The sequence below is a fragment of the Pristiophorus japonicus genome, chromosome 19, assembly GCF_044704955.1.
Source record: "Pristiophorus japonicus isolate sPriJap1 chromosome 19, sPriJap1.hap1, whole genome shotgun sequence".
In the NCBI taxonomy this organism is placed as follows: domain Eukaryota; kingdom Metazoa; phylum Chordata; class Chondrichthyes; family Pristiophoridae; genus Pristiophorus; species Pristiophorus japonicus.
Window position 1 is genome coordinate 62,037,321 of NC_091995.1, and position 17,563 is coordinate 62,054,883.

General features: G+C 44.4%; 1 pseudogene; it reads right to left on the minus strand.

Moving 5' to 3' along the window:
- Window positions 1-17,563, minus strand: part of LOC139230247 (zinc finger protein 585A-like) — a 262,521-nt pseudogene that overhangs the window by 219,926 nt on the left and 25,032 nt on the right.

Sequence of the window (17,563 nt, forward strand, 5' to 3'; positions counted from 1 at the left end):
TTTGTGAAAACAGATGCAAAGTTTTCATTAAGAACGTTACCAACATCTTCCGCCCTCCACACAAAGATTATCCTCATGGAGTCTAATAGGCCCTACCCTTTCTTTAGTTGCCCTCTTACACTTAATATATTCATAGAACATCTTTGGGATTTACTTAATTTTGCTAGCCAAGAATGTTTAATGCTCTCTCTTAGCATTCCTAATATCCTTTCTAATTTTTCCCCTTAACTTTCTAAATTCCTCCAAAGATTCTGTACTATTTAGCCGTTGGTATGTTACATAAGCTTCCCTTTTTATCTTTATCCTCGCCTGTAAGTCCCGAGACATCCAGGGGCTCTTGAATTGTTATTCCCACCCTTTTTCTTGAAGGGCACATGTTTAGCCTGAGCCTTCCGGATCTCCCCCTTGAATGCCTCCTACTGGTCCAACACTGATTTACTCAAAGTAGTTGTTTCCAGTCCACTGTGGCCAAATCACTCCTTAACTTTACAAAATTAACTTTTCCCCAATTTGAGAATTTAATTCCAGGCCTATCCTTGTCCTTATCCATAACTAACTTGAATGTGACTGAATTATGGTCACTGGCACCCAAGTGCTATCCCAGTAATACCCCATCAACCTGCTCAGCTTAGTTCCACAAAACTAAATGCAAAACAACCCCTCTCGTGTTGGGCGTGTTACATCCTGATTGAAAACGTTTTCCTGAATTCATTTCAAGAATTCCGCACCCTCTATACCCTTCACACTGTATTTGTCCAATCAATATTTGGATAGTTAAAATTTCCTACTATTACTACACCATGGTTTTTGGACTTCACAGCAATTTGCCTTCATATTTGCTCCTATATCTCCCTCCCACTGTTTGGGAGTGTATAATACACGCCCAGCAGCGTGATCGCCTTTTTTTGTTTATCAGTTCGACCCATGTGGTCTCATTTGATGACCCCTCAAACATATCATCCCCCTCCATGCTGTAATAGTTTCTTCAATCAATACCGCAATGCGTCTTCCCATTTTTATCCCCCTCTCTGTCTTGTCTAAAAACCCTGTAATCAGTAATATTAATCTGCCAATCTGCCCTTCTTTCAGCCATGTTTCTATAATGGCTATAATGTCATACGCCCAAGTATCTAACTGTGATCTTAGCTCATCTGCCTTATTCGCTATACTCGTTGCATTAAAGTATATACCATTTACCTGTTGTATCATTCAAGTAGATCAAGGCTGATCTGTATCTTAGCTGCATTTACGCCTGGATACCTGATCAGCTTCATCTGTTTGGCCTCTCTTTTTAGGTAAGCCTGATGCTGCTCCTGGCAAGCTCTTCTACACATCTCATTGAAACAGGTTTGATCTCCTGGCTTCACTGTAATGGTACAGTGAGTGATAGGTCAGGCTAGGACGCTGCAGATTGTGGTTGAATATAATTTTGCTGCTGCTAGTGGCCCAAATTTGTAGAGTGAAAATATATGGGGTTGTATGCGATATGATACTTTATTCATATTTAAACACAAAATGAATTGAGTTTTTAAAATATTGATTCAGTTTTAATGGGGAAGGTTTTCAAAAGATTCCCACCTGGCTTCACAACGGGGATTTCTTGTGTCTGAGGCGAATGTGATAACCACACAAATTCTGCTCTGCGAGGTATCGTAAGAACAACACAGAAGAGAACATGGTCCACAAATGCAGGTCCTGGATTCACATTTGTATAATACACCTTATTATCTGAATTTCAAAAACAATTTAAACTCTATTAGAAGATGAACCATTGTTCGAATTGATGCATCAACTTTCAGTTTCAGACTAAAGGACATCGCAACATGGTCACCGAGTGACAGGCAAATCTTTCATAAGTGTTTTATCTTTTGCTTGTGATACATTTTCATCAGCTCTAATTTTACAGAGGGTATTTTATTAGTTGGTTAAGAATGTTCAGTGTTTCTCACACCGGGAATCTGGTACAGCTGTTGTTCAGTGTAACAGGAAGCTACAGTTGTCGCCGCTTTTACACAGGGGAAGAAACTCGCCCCTGGAGGTTCACGTAGCAAGTTCCAAAATCATTCATTCTGCCCGGGATCAGGACAGGCGAATTTTTGAGTGGGAGGCGAGAGTGAAATTTGCTGCATTCCCGAAAGCTCTGCTCAGTGTGTCAGCCACAAGTCAGAAGGATGTGATAAGGGGGAAGGTGAGCCATTGACTCACCTCTCTCTGCACCGATTGAGATTGCAACGCTTCTCCATCAAACAACATCAGTTCTGCCCCACACAGAAAGCTCACATTCCTTCTTCTCTTTCAAAACATCTCACAGGGCAAAACTACACCACACACCTGGAAAAAGTCTTAATTTTAGAATCAGTAAACTCCTGAAGGAGCAGTGGGGACAGAAATCATTCGCCCAAGGCAGAATCTGAAGGGTGTGGGTGTATTGTCATCCTGAGAGACGACAGACCAGGGACACGGATTTCCTTGGAGTGTATGTCCACAGATCCCTGAAGGTAGCAGGCCAGGTAGATAAGATGGTTAAGAAGGCAGACAGAATGCTTGCCTTTATTAGCTGAGGCATAGAATACGAGTAGGAATGTTATGCTAGCAATATAAACACTGGGTTACAGTACAGAAGGACACAATTTTGCACCATCATACCTGTGGCTATCGACAAAGAGCTATACAGCCTAATCCCACTTTCCAGCTCATGGTCCATATCCTTGTTGGTTACAGCACTTCATGTGCAAATGCAAGTACTTTTTCAATGTGGTGAGGATTTCTGCCTCGACCGCACTTTCAGGCAGTGAGTTCCAGACCTTCACCACCATCTGGGTGATGAAATTCCCACTCAAAACCCTTCTGAACTTTCGACCAATTACTTTAAATCCATTCCCCGTTGTTGTTGACCCCTCTGCCAAGGGAAACAGGCCCTTCCTATCCATTCTGTCTAGGCCCCTGATCATTTTATACATATCAGTAAGGTCTTACATCAGCCTCCTCTGTTTCAAAGAAAAAAACCTAGCCATTACAATCTTTCCTCATAGCTAAAATTCTCCAGTCTAGCCAATATCCTCATGAATCCCATCTGTACCCTGTCTAGTACAATCACACATTTCCTATAACGTGGTGACCAGAACTGCATGCAGTGCTTTAGCTGCGGCCGAACTAGACTTTTATACTGTTCAAGCATAACCGCCTTGGACTTCTATTCTGTGCTTTGGCTAATAAAGGCAAGTATTCCGTAGGGCTTCTTAACCACCTGTTCTACCTGGCCTGCTACCTTCAGGGATCTGAGAACATGCATTCTAAGTTCCCTTTGTTCATCTACGCTTCTCAGCTTGAAGGAATTCAAGCATCCACCACACGAGATGGCAACCTGCTCCAGAGATCCACTGTTCTCTGGGGGAAAAAATCAGCTACCGACAACTAACCTAGATCTAGCCTCAAACACCTATTCCCTTCATTATCTTATCAGCCTCAATCAGATTATCTCTGAGTCTATGCTTCACGAAAGTGTAGAGTTCCAACTCTTTCACTCTATCTCTAAAACAAACTTGTAATTAGTCCAGTGGCCCACCTCTGGACCTTTTGCAAAGCCTCAGTATCACCCAACGAATGAGGAGACCAAAACATGACACAGTATTCCAAGTGCGGCCTGAATAATGTCTTCGACAAAGACAAAATAGCATGCTTCTTCTTAGCTCAATTGTCCAATGGATATACCCCAACACCCTATTTACTCCAGCTATCGATTCACGGCATTGCTTAAGTACCTTTAAAGATATATGTGCTAGAATGCCCAAATCTCTTTCTGTCTCCACCTTCTTTAATGCTTATCCCTGATGCATGAATGAATGTTGAGAATTTACCCTGCACACGTGCATAAGAGTGCAATTAGTTAGGTTACAAACCATTTGCCAGTCATGATACCAATCTCCCAAAATAGCAAGATCTGCCTGAAGCAGAGGAGACCCGAATACTCGCATAAATCTCGGTATCCTTTGGAAATTTTCAGATTATGCCGCCATCACCTACATCCAGATCATTAATAAAAATACTAGACTAAAAATAATCACGATCGCTAAAGAAGGAGTACTTGGTAAAATAATGGGACTAAAGGTTGATAAGTCCTCTGGACCGATTGGCTTGCATCCGAGGGTCTTTGAAGAAGTGACTGCAGAGATGGTGGATGCAATGGTTGTAATCTACCAAAATTCCCTGGATTCTGGGAAGTTCCCAGAAGATTGGAAAACCACAAATGTGACACCCCTATTTAAAAAAGGTGGGAGAGAGAAAGTAGACTAGTTAGCCTAACTTCTGTCGTTGGGAAAAGCCCTGGAATCCATTATTAAGGAAGCAGTAGCAGGACATTTGGAAAAGCAAAACACAGACAAGCAGAGTCAGTATGGTTTTATGAAAGGGAAATCATGTTTGTCAAATTTGCTGGAGTTCTTTGAGGAAGTAATGAACAGGGTGGATAAGGGGGAACCAGTGGATGTGGGGTATTTGGATTTCCAGAAGGCACTTGATAAGGTTTCACATAACAGGTTAGTACAAGATAAAAGTTCACGGGGTTAGGGGAAATATGTTACCATGGATAGAGGGTGGGCTAACTAACAGAAGACAGAGAATTGGGATAAATGGATCATTTTCCGGTTGTCCAACGGCAATTAGCGGGGTGTCACAGAGATTAGTGCTGGGGCCCCAACTATTTACAATCTATATCAACGATTTGGATGAAGGGACAGAGTGTAATTTAGCCAAGTTTTCTGATGATGCAAAGCTGGGTGGAAAGCAAATTGTGTGGAGGACACAAATAATCTACAAAGGAATGTAGAAAGCCTAATTTATTGGGCAAACAATTGGGAGATTGAGTATAATGTGGGAAAGTGTGAGGTTATACAATTTGGCAGGAAAAATAAAAATACAAATTTATTATTTAAATGTAGAGATATTACAACATTCTACAGTACAGAGGGTCCTGGGGGTCCTTGTGCATGTGACACAAAAAGTCAGTATGCAGGTACAGCAAGTAATTATGAAGGCAAAAGGAATGTTGGCCTTTATTGCAAGGGAATGGAGTATAAAAGCAGGGAAGTCCTGCTACAACTGTACAGGGTATTGGTGAGACTACACCAATGTCCTAGGGGGAGTGTTTGCTAGTGCTGTTGGGGAGGATTTAAACTGATATGGCAGGGGGATGGGAACCAATGCAGGGAGACAGAGGGAAACAAAAAGGAGGCAAAAGCAAAAGACAGAAAGGAGATGAGGAAAAGTGGAGGGCAGAGAAACCCAAGGCAAAGAACAAAAAGGGCCACTGTACAGCAAAATTCTAAAAGGACAAAGGGTGTTAAAAGAACAAGCCTGAAGGCTTTGTGTCTTAATGCAAGGAGTATCCGCAATAAAGTGGATGAATTAACTGTGCAAATAGATGTTAACAAATATGATGTGATTGGGATTACGGAGACGTGGCTCCAGGATGATCAGGGCTGGGAACTCAACATCCAGGGGTATTCAACATTCAGGAAAGATAGAATAAAAAGAAAAGGAGGTGGGGTAGCATTGCTGGTTAAGGAGCAAATTAAGGCAATATTTCGGAAGGACATTAGCTTGGATGATGTGGAATCTACATGGGTAGAGCTGCAGAATACCAAAGGACAAAAAACGTTAGTGGGAGTTGTGTCCAGACCTCCAAACAGTAGTAGTGATGTTGGGGAGGGCATCAAACATGAAATTAGGGGTGCGTGCAATAAAGGTGCAGCAGTTATAATGGGTGACTTTAATATGCACATAGATTGGGTTAACCAAACTGGAAGCAATACGGTAGAGGAGGATTTCCTGGAGTGCATAAGGGATGGTTTTTTAGACCAATATGTCGAGGAACCAACTAGGGGGGAGGCCATCTTAGACTGGGTGTTGTGTAATGAGAGAGGATTAATTAGCAATCTCGTTGTGCGAGGCCCCTTGGGGAAGAGTGACCATAATATGGTGGAATTCTGCATTAGGATGGAGAATGAAACAGTTAATTCAGAGACCATGGTCCAGAACTTAAAGAAGGGTTTCTTTGAAGGTATGAGGCGTGAATTGGCTAGGATAGATTGGCGAATGATACTGAAGGGGTTGACTGTGGATGGGCAATGGCAGACATTTAGAGACCGCATGGATGAACTACAACAATTGTACATTCCTGTCTGTCGTAAAAATAAAAAAGGGAAGGTGGCTCAACCGTGGCTATCAAGGGAAATCAGGGATAGCATTAAAGCCAAGGAAGTGGCATACAAATTGGCCAGAAATAGCAGAGAACCCGGGGACTGGGAGAAATTTAGAACTCAGCAGAGGAGGACAAAGGGTTTGATTAGGGCAGGGAAAATGGAGTACGAGAAGAAGCTTGCAGGGAACATTAAGACGGATTGCAAAAGTTTCTATAGATATGTAAAGAGAAAAAGGTTAGTAAAGACAAACGTAGGTCCCCTGCAGTCAGAATCAGGGGAAGTCATAACGGGGAACAAAGAAATGGCGGACCAATTGAACAAATACTTTGGTTCGGTATTCACTGAGGAGGACACAAACAACCTTCCGGATATAAAAGGGGTCGGAGGGTCTAGTAAGGAGGAGGAACTAAGGGAAATCCTTATTAGTCGGGAAATTGTGTTGGGGAAATTGATGGGATTGAAGGCCGATAAATCCCCAGGGCCTGATGGACTGCATCCCAGAGTACTTAAGGAGGTGGCCTTGGAAATAGTGGATGCATTGACAGTCATTTTACAACATTCCATTGACTCTGGATCAGTTCCTATTGAGTGGAGGGTAGCCAATGTAACCCCACTTTTTAAAAAAGGAGGGAGAGAGAAAACAGGGAATTACAGACGGGTCAGCCTGACATCGGTAGTGGGTAAAATGATGGAATCAATTATTAAGGATATCATCGCAGTGCATTTGGAAAGAGGTAATATGATAGGTCCAAGTCAGCATGGATTTGTGAAAGGGAAATCATGCTTGACAAATCTTCTGGAATTTTTTGAGGATGTTTCCAGTAGAGTGGACAAGGGAGAACCAGTCGATGTGGTATATTTGGACTTTCAGAAGGCTTTCGACAAGGTCCCACACAAGAGATTAATGTGCAAAGTTAAAGCACATGGGATTGGGGGTAGTGTGCTGACATGGATTGAGAACTGGTTGTCAGACAGGAAGCAAAGAGTAGGAGTAAATGGGGACTTTTCAGAATGGCAGGCAGTGACTAGTGGGGTACCGCAAGGTTCTGTGCTGGGGCCCCAGCTGTTTACACTGTACATTAATGATTTAGACGAGGGGATTAAATGTAGTATCTCCAAATTTGCGGATGACACTAAGTTGGGTGGCAGTGTGAGCTGCAAGGAGGATTCTATGAGGCTGCAGAGCGACTTGGATAGGTTAGGTGAGTGGGCAAATGCATGGCAGATGAAGTATAATGTGGATAAATGTGAGGTTATCCACTTTAGTGGTAAAAACAGAGAGACAGACTATTATCTGAATGGTGACAGATTAGGAAAAGGAGAAGTGCAACGAGACCTGGGTGTCATGGTACATCAGTCATTGAAGGTTGGCATGCAGGTACAGCAGGCGGTTAAGAAAGCAAATGGCATGTTGGCCTTCATAGCGAGGGGATTTGAGTACAAGGGCAGGGGGGTGTTGCTACAATTGTACAGGGCCTTGGTGAGGCCACACCTGGAGTATTGTGTACAGTTTTGGTCTCTTAACCTGAGGAAGGACATTCTTGCTATTGAGGGAGTGCAGCGAAGGTTCACCAGACTGATTCCCGGGATGGCGGGACTGACCTATCAAGAAAGACTGGATCAACTGGGCTTGTATTCACTGGAGTTCAGAAGAATGAGAGGGGACCTCATAGAAACGTTTAAAATTCTGACGGGGTTAGACAGGTTAGATGCAGGAAGAATGTTCCCAATGTTGGGGAAGTCCAGAACCAGGGGACACAGTCTAAGGATAAGGGGTAAGCCATTTAGGACTGAGATGAGGAGGAATTTCTTCACCCAGAGAGTGGTGAACCTGTGGAATTCTCTACCACAGAAAGTTGTTGAGGCCAATTCACTAAATATATTCAAAAAGGAGTTAGATGAAGTCCTTACTACTAGGGGAATCAAGGGGTATGGTGAGAAAGCAGGAATGGGGTACTGAAGTTGCATGTTCAGCCATGAACTCATTGAATGGCGGTGCAGGCTAGAAGGGCCGAATGGCCTACTCCTGCACCTATTTTCTATGTTTCTATGTTTCTATGTTTCTTACACAGAGTAATGCATACAATTTTGATCTCCTTATTTAAGGAGGGATATACTTGTATTGGAGATAGTTCAGAGACACTTCACTAGTTTGATTTCTGAGATGAAGGGGTTGATTTATGAAGATAGGTTGAGCAGGTTGGGCTGATACTCATTGGAATTTAGAAGAATGTGAGATGATCTTATTGAAACAGATGATACTAAGGGGGCTCGACAAGTAGATGCAAGGAGGATGTTTCCAATCTTGAGGAAATATAGAACTTGGGGGCATAGTTTAAGAATAAGGGATCGCCGATTTAGAACTGAGATGAGGAGACATTTCTTCTCTCAGTGTTGTAAATCTTTGAAATTCTCTACCCCAGAGAGCTGTGGAGGCTGGGTCATTGAATATATTTAAGGTGGTGATAGCCAGATTTTTGAGCAATAAGGGAGTGAAGGGTTATGGTGAGCAGGCATGGAAGTGGAACTATGTCCAAGATCAGATCAGCCATGTTCTTATTAAATGGCAGAGCAGGATCGAGTGGCCAATGTCCTACTTCTGCTCCTATTTCTTATGTTTATTTAAAGGGTGAATAATGAATGCAAACTTAATCAGCATTTTTTTTATCTGACCATTTTTCCTTTGATTAATTTATCAAGTATCCCGAAAATTAAACTCCGGCCCAGTTATAGAGGGAATCAATACCAGCAGAAAGAAAGCCCAATTGTCAAAATGGACATGATTCAGTCTGGGACAACAGCAGAATCCAAACCCTGCAGTCACTTGTGAACTCCCTGGTGTCTCAGCAGGGTGCATGACTGAGTGAATCCCTTCCCACACAGAGAGCAGATGAACGGCCTCTCCCCGATGTGAACTCACTGGTGTCTCAGCAGGTGGGATGAAGTAATTAATTAATTCCCACATGCGGAGCATGTGAATAGCCTCTCCACAGAATGAGTGTGCTGGCGTCTCAGCAGGTGGGATAACTGAGTGAATCCCTTCCCACACTCAGAGCAGGTGAATGGCCTCTCCCGTATGTGAATTCGCCAGTGATCTAGCAGGTTAGATGACTTAGTAAATCCGTCCCACGCTCAGCAGGTGAATGGCCTCTCCCCAGTGTAAATTCGCTGGTGTTTCAGCAGGGTGGATGAGGTCATAAATCCCTTCCCACACTCAGAGCAGGTGAACGGCCACTCCTCGGTGTGAACTTGCTGGTGAATCAACAGGTGGGATGAATGAGTGAACCCCTTCCCACACTCAGAGCAGGTGAAAGGCCTCTCCCCAGTGTGACTGCGCCGATGAGCTTCCAGCTCAGACAGGTAATTGAATCTCTTCGTATAGTCTCAACATTCCCACGGTTTCTCCGTGCTGCCGGTGTCCTTGTGTCTTTCCAGGTTGGACGATCAGTTGAAGCCTGGTCCACACACAGTACACGTGTATGGTTTCTCCCCGCTGTGAATGGTGCAATGTTTTGTCAGGCTGTGTAACTGGTTAAAGCTCTTTCCACAGTCTGTGCAGTGGAACACTCTCACTTGGGATTGTGTGTCTCGGTGCTTTCCAGTCACACTGATGTTTGCATGGCAGAACAGACAAATTTTTGTCTTTCCACATTCAAAGTCCGATGATATTCAGGGCCTGAGGAATTGAGTGATTCTGTCAGATTTTGACGTGTAATTTGGATTGAGTTTCCCGTCTGCAAATCCTCCCCTCCTGATACCCTGGAAAAGGAATTTACAAAAATCATGACTGCAAGTACAGGACAGAAATTCAGAACAGACAATTCTAAATTGTAAGGAACATTCTTTCCTCTCTTGTTCCTCCAAAGCTGGAAATCCCCATCCCATGCACTCTTCCCCCTCACTGTCCTGAAATTCAAACACATCGCACGTCTGAAGGCAGCTTGTCCTACGCTCTCAATTATCATCATCAACTCTGGCTGGGTTCAGTTCTACACTCACTGGGTTCAGTTCTACAGTCACTGGTTCCCCTCCCCTGAAGGTCTTACTATGGCTGGGTTCAGTTCTACACTCACTGGTTTCCATCCGCTGAAGGTGCTGACACTGGCAGGGTTCAGTTCTACAATCACTGGTTTCCTTCCCATTCCTCTCGAAGTGCTGACTCTGGCTGGGTTCAGTTCGACACGCAATGGTTCCCCTCCCTCTCCTCCCCAGAAAGTGCTGACTCTCGCTGGGTTCAGTTCTACACTCACTGGTTCCCATCTGCTGAAGGTGCTGCATCTGGCTGGGTCCAGTTCTACAATTGGTTCAGTGCTTTATTCACTGGTTTCACTCCATCATCTCCCCTGAAGGTGTGGACAATGTCTGGGTCCAGTTCTACATTCACTGGTTTCCCTCCCCTGAAGATGCTGACTGTGGCTGATTTCAGTTCTACATAGAAATATAGAAACATAGAAAAAAGGTGCAGGAGTAGGCCATTCGGTTCTTCGAGCCTGCACCACCATTCAATATGATCATGGCTGATCATGCAACTTCAGTACTCCATTCCTGCTTTCTCTCCATATCCCTTGATCTCTTTAGCAGTAAGGCTCATATCTCACTCCATTTTGAATATATTGAATGAATTGGCATCAACAACTTTCACTGGGAGTGAATTCCACAGGTTCGCAATTCTTGAAGAAGTTTATTCTTATTTCGGTCCTAAATGGCATAGCCCTTATCCTGAAACTGCGACCCGTGATTCTGGACATCCACAACATCAGGAACATTTTTCCTGCATCTAACCTGTCCAATCCCGTCAGAATTTTATATGTTTCTATTAGATCCTCTCTCATTCTTCTAAATTCCAGTGAATATAAGCCTATTCGATCCAGTCTTTCTTCATATGAAGTTCTGCCATCCCGGGAATCATTCTGGTGAACCTTCGCTGCACTCCCTCAATTGCAGAAATCTCCTGCCTCAGATTAGGAGACCAAAAGTGTAAACAATATTCAAGGTATGACCTCACCAACGCCCTGCACAACTGCAGTAAGACCTCCCTGCTCCTATCCTAAAATCCTCTCGCTATGAAGGCCAACATGCGATTTGTCTTCTTCACCACTTGCTGTACCTGCAACTTTCAATGACTAATTTACCATGGCATCCAGGAGTCTTTGCAGCTCCCCTTTTTCTAATCTTTCACGATTCAGATAATATTCTGCCTTCCTGTTTTTGCCAGCAAAGTGGATAACCTCACATTTATCTACATTATGCTGCACTACCGATGCATTTGCCCACTCACCTAACCTGTCCAAGTCAACCTGTGCATCCTCCTCACAGCTCACAGTGCCACCCAGTTTAGTATCATCTGCAAACTTGGAGATGTTACACTCAATTCCTTCATCTAAATCATTAATCTATATTGTAAATAACTGGGGTCCAAGCATTCAACCTTGCGGTACCCCATTAGTCACTGCCTGCCATTCTGAAAAGGACTAATTTATTCCTACTGTTTGCTTCCTGTCTGCCAACTCGTTCTCTATCCATGTCAATCCATTACCCCAATACCATGTGCTTTAATTTTGCACACTAATCTCTTGTATGGGACCTTGTCAAATACATCACATCCACTGGTTTTCCCTTGTCCATTCTACTACTTACACCCTCAAAAAATTCTCGAAGGTTTATCAAGCATGATTTGCCTTTCATAAATCCATGCTGACTTGGACAGATCCTGTCACTGCTTTCCAAATGCGCTGCTATTATATCTTTAATAATTGATACCAACATTTTCCCCAATACCAATGTCAGGCTAACCGATCTATAATTCTCTGTTTTCTCTCTCCCCCCTTTCTTAAAAAGTGGGTTTACATTTACTACCCTCCAATCCATAGTAACTGATCCAGAACGTATAGAATGTTGGAAAATGACCAGCACTATTTCTAGGGCCACTTCATAAGTACTCTGGGATGCAGACTATCAGGCCCTGGGGTAGAACTGCAGTAAGACCTCCCTGCTCCTATACTCAAATCCGCTAACTATGAAGGCCAACATACCATTTGCCTTGTTCATAGCCTGTTGTACCTCCATGTCAATTTTCAATGACTGATGTACCATGACCCCAGGTCACGTTGCACCTCCTCTTTTCCCAATCTGCCGCAATTCAGATAATATTCTGCCATCGTGTTTATCCACTAAAGTGGATAACCTCACATTTATCCTCATTATACGGCATCTGCCATGCATTTGCCCACTCACCTGACCTGTCCAAATCATCCTGCAGACTCTTAGCATCCTCCTCACAGCTCACACCGCCACCCAGTTTAGTATCATTTGCAAACTTGAGATATTACACTCAATTCCTTCATCTAAATCATTAATTTATATTGTAAATAGCTTGGGCCCTGCACTGAGCCCTGCAGCACCCCAATAGTCAGTGCCTGTCATTCTGAAATGGACCCGTTTACCACGACTCTCTGCTTCCTGTCTGCCAACTTGTTCTCTATCCATGTCAGTAAATTACCCCCAATACCATGTGCTTTAATTTTGCACACCAATCTCTTGTGTCATAAGAACATAAGAACATAAGAATTAGGAATAGGAGTAGGCCATCTAGCTCCTCGAGCCTGCTCCGCCATTCAACAAGATCATGGCTGATCTGGCTGTGGACTCAGCTCCACTTACCCGCCCGCTCCCCGTAATCCTTAATTCCCTTATTGGTTAAAAATCTATCTATCTGTGACTTGAATACATTCAATGAGCTAGCCTCAACTGATTCCTTGGGCAGAGAATTCCACAGATTCGCAACCCTCTGGGAGAAGAACTTCCTTCTCAACTGGTTTTAAATTGGATCCCCGTATTTTGAGGCTGTGCCCCCTAGTTCTAGTCTCCCCTACCAGTGGAAACAAGCTCTCTGCCTCTATCTTGTCTATCCCTTTCATTATTTTCAATGTTTCTATAAGATCACCCCACATCCTTCTGAACTCCAATGAGTAAAGACCCAGTCTATTCAATCTATCATCATAAGGTCACCTCCTCATCTCCGGAATCAGCCTAGTGAATCGTCTCTGTATCCCCTCCAAAGCTAGTATATCCTTCCTTAAGTAAGGCGACCAAAACTGCTCGCAGTATTCCTGGTGCGGCCTCACCAATAGCCTATACAGTTGCAGCAGGACCTCCCTGCTGTTGTACTCCATCCGTCTCACAATGAAGGTCAACATTCCATTCGCCGTCTTGATTACCTGCTGCACCTGCAAACTAACTTTTTGGGATTCATGCACAAGGAAGGTGTATCGAGGAGGCTCAAGCACGTGGGGAGATCCCGTCCGAACTGACCCCCGTCCGGACGGAATTCCTCATCGGCGCCAAACCCCGGAACCTCCCTCGGGGGCCGGCGCCTCACAACTTGAGCCGCCTCGGGGAAATCCCCTCCGTGCCTTTCAGTTCCGCGCGGAGGGGTTTCCTGTACGGGCTGCTCCTGCACACCCTCAACTTTGCCATCCTCGCCGGCCGTCCGGACACGCCATGGCGTACCATCTTGCCGTCCGGAGGAGGCGGGGGTCCCCGATGGAGGGCACTCTACGCAGGGGTCCTCCCACTATTCATCGGGGACTTGGCCTGGAGGGTGGTGCACGGAGCAGTGCCGTGCAACAAATTTTTAAGCCGGTTCACGGACTCCCAGGCCGCCTGCAATTTCTGCGGTCTGGAGGAGTCCGTGTTCCATGTTTTTATTGAATGCACAAGGTTGCAGCCCCTGTTCCACTATTTGAAGGGGCTGCTCCTGAAATTCTGGCTGCACTTCAGTCCCACTCTCCTGATCTTTGGGCACCCTGTGCGGAGGGGAGCGGGTAGGTCCGAGGGCCTCCTCGTAGGACTGCTCCTGGGCACGGCCAAGGGTGCCATCAGCCGGTCCAGGCAGCGGGCGGTCGAGGGGGTCGTTCAACCTGACTGCCTGCCTCTCTTCCGCTCTTACATCCGATCCAGGGTGTCCTTGGAGATGGAGCACGCGGTGTCCACCGGTACGCTCGCGGCCTTCCGCGAGAGGTGGGCACCGGAGGGACTGGAGTGCATCATCACGCCCGGCAACCAAATTTTAATTTGATTTTACGTTTTAAAGTTTAATTTGTTTTAATTGCCGGTGCTTTTAGTGTCCCCCTCTCCTTTTATAGGGGGCACTGGAAAAAGGAAAAATTTGATTTTAGTGCCCCAAAAAAAAAAAAACACAAAAAAATAAATAAAAAAGGGGCCTTGTAAATGTCTTGTGTGTGTCATCCAGGTCGGGTGGCACGGATACATGTTTTATGTTTTTGCAGGTTAACTCAAAAGAGTTTCATGCACAAGGACACCCAGGTCCCTCTGCACCGCAGCATGTTGTAATTTCGCCCCATTCAAATAATATTCACTTTTACTGTTTTCTTTCTTAAGGTGGATGACCTCACACTTTCCGATATTGTATTCCATCTGCCAAACCTTAGCCCATTCGCATAACCTATCTAAATCTCTTTGCAGCCTCTCTGTGTTCTCCACACAACCCGCTTTCCCACTAATCTTTGTGTCATCTGCAAATTTTGTTACACTACACTCTGTCCCCTCTTCCGGATCATCTATGTATATTGTTAACAGCCATGTCAAAAGCCATTTCAAAGTCCAAATACACCACATCCACTGGTTCCCCCTTGTCCACTCTACTTGTAACATCCTCAAAAAAATCCAGAAGATTTGTTAAGCATGATTTTCCTTTCATAAATCTGTGCTGACTTGGAACGATCCTGTCACTGCTTTACAAATGTGCTGCTATTTCATCTTTAATAATTGATTCCAACATTTTCCCCAATACTCATGTTAGGCTAACTGGTCTATAATTACCCATTTTCTCTCTCCCTCCTTTTTTTAAAAAGTGGTGTTATATTAGCTACCCTCCAGTCCATAGGAACTGATCCAGATTCGATAGACTTTTGGAAAATGATCACTAATGCATACACTATTTCTTGGGCCACTTCCTTAAATACTCTGGGATGCAGACTATCAGGCCCCGGGGATTTATATGGCCTTCAATCCCATCAAATTCCCTAACATAATTTCCCTCCTAATAAGGATTTCCTTCAGTTCCTCCTTCTCACTAGACCCTCAGTCCCCTGGTATTTCCGGAAGGTTATTTATGTCTTCCTTATTGAAGACAGAACCCAAATATTTGTTCAACTAGTCTGCCATTTCTTTGTTCCCCATTATAAATTCACCTGATTCTGACTGCAAAGGACCTACGTTGGTCTTCACTAAACTTTTTCTCTTCACACATATATATATAGAAGCTTTTGCAGTCAGTTTTTATATTCCCGGCAAACTTCCTCTCATACTCTATTTTCCCCCTCTAATTAAACTCTTTGTCCTCCTCTGCTGAATTCTAAATTTCTCCCAGTCCTCAGGTTTGCTGCTTTTTCTGGCCAATTTATATGCCTCTGCCTTGGATTGAACACTATCCTTAATATCCTTTCTTAGCCACGGTTTAATTTTACTCCAGACAGGGATGTACAATTGTTGAAGTTCAAACATGTGATCTTTACATGTTTGCCATTGCCTATCCACCGTCAACCCTTTAAGTATCATTTGCTAGTCTACTCTAGCCAATTCACATCTCATACCTTCGAAGTTACCTTTCCTTAAGTTCAGGACGCTAGTCTGTGCATTAACTGTTTCACTCTCCATCTTAATAAAGAATTCTAACATATTATGGTCACTCTTCCCCAAGGGGCCTCGCGCAACAAAATTGCTAATTTGTCCTTTCTCATTACACATCACCCAGTCCAGAATGGCCAGCCCTCTAGTTGGTTACTCGTAGAAAACCATCGCTAAAACACTCCAGGAAATCCTCCTCCACCATTTTGCTATCAGTTTGGTTTGCCCAATCTATAAGTAGATTAAAGTCGCCCATGATAACTGCTGTATCTTTATTGCACGCATCCCTAATTTCTTGATTGATGCTGTCCCCAACCTCACTACTACTGGTTGGTGGTCGGTACACAACTCCCACTCGCACTTTCTGCCCTTTGGTATCCGCAGCTCCACCCATACAGATTCCACATCATCCCAGCTTATATACTTCCTAACTATTGCGTTAATTTCTTCTTTAACCAGCAACGCTACTCCACCTCTTTTTCCTTTCTCTCTATCCTTCCTGAATGTTGAATACCCCTGGATGTTGAGTTCCCAGCTTTGGACATCATGGTGCCATGTCTCAGTGATGCCAATTGTATAATATTCATGAATTGCTGCCTGCGCAGTTAATTTGCCCACCTTATTATGAATACTCTTGCATTGAAGCACAGAGCCTTCAGGCTTGTCTTTTGAAACACACTTTGCCCTTAGAACTTGGCTGTAATGTGGCCCTTTTTGATTTTTGCCTTGGGTTTCTCTGCCCTCCACTTTTACTTTTCTGCTTTCTACCTTTTGCTTCTGCCTCCATTCTACTTCCCTCTGTCTCCCTGCATAGGTTCCCATCCCCCTGCCATAATAACTTAACTGCTCCCCAACAGCACTAGCAAACACTCCCCCAGGACCATCTGGTTTGTACTGGTCCCACCTCCCCCAGAACCAGTTGCAATGTTCCAGGAATTTGAATCCCTCCCTTCTGCACCACTCCTCATACCACATATACATCTGAGCTATCCCGTGATTCCTACTCTTATGAGCATGTGGCACTGGTAGCAATCCTGAGATTACTACCTTTGAAGTCCTATTTTTTAATTTAACTCCCTAAATTCAGCTTGTAGCACCTCATCACGTTTTCAACCTATGTCGTTGGTACCCAAATGCACGACGACAACTGGCTGTTCACCCCCTCCGTCAACATGTCCAGCAACAGCTCTGAGACATCCTTGACCCTTGCACCAGGCAGGCAACATACCATCCTGGAGACTCAATTGCGGCCGCAGAAACGTCTATCTATTCCCCTTACAATAGAATCCCTTACCACTATAGCTCTCCCACTCTTTCTCCTGCCCTCCTGTGCAGCAGAGCCACCCACAATGCCATGGACTTGGCTGCTGCTCCCCTCCCCTGGTGAGTCATCCCCCCGCAACAGTACCCAAATCAGTGTATCTGTTTTGGAGGGGGATGACCACAGGGAACCTCTGCAATACCTTCCTTCCACTGCTCTTCCTGTTGGCCACCCATTCCCTATCTGTCTGTGTAAACTTTACCTGCGATATGACCAACTCACTAAACACGATTCACGATTCACGGCATCGTCAGCTTCGCGGATGCTCCAGAATGAAACCACCCACAGCTACAGTGCCACGGTGTGGTCTGTCAGGAGCTGCAGCAGGATACATTTCCTGCACATGTAGTTGTCAGGGACACTTCCCACATAGCACAGAAGTAGCAGGACACGT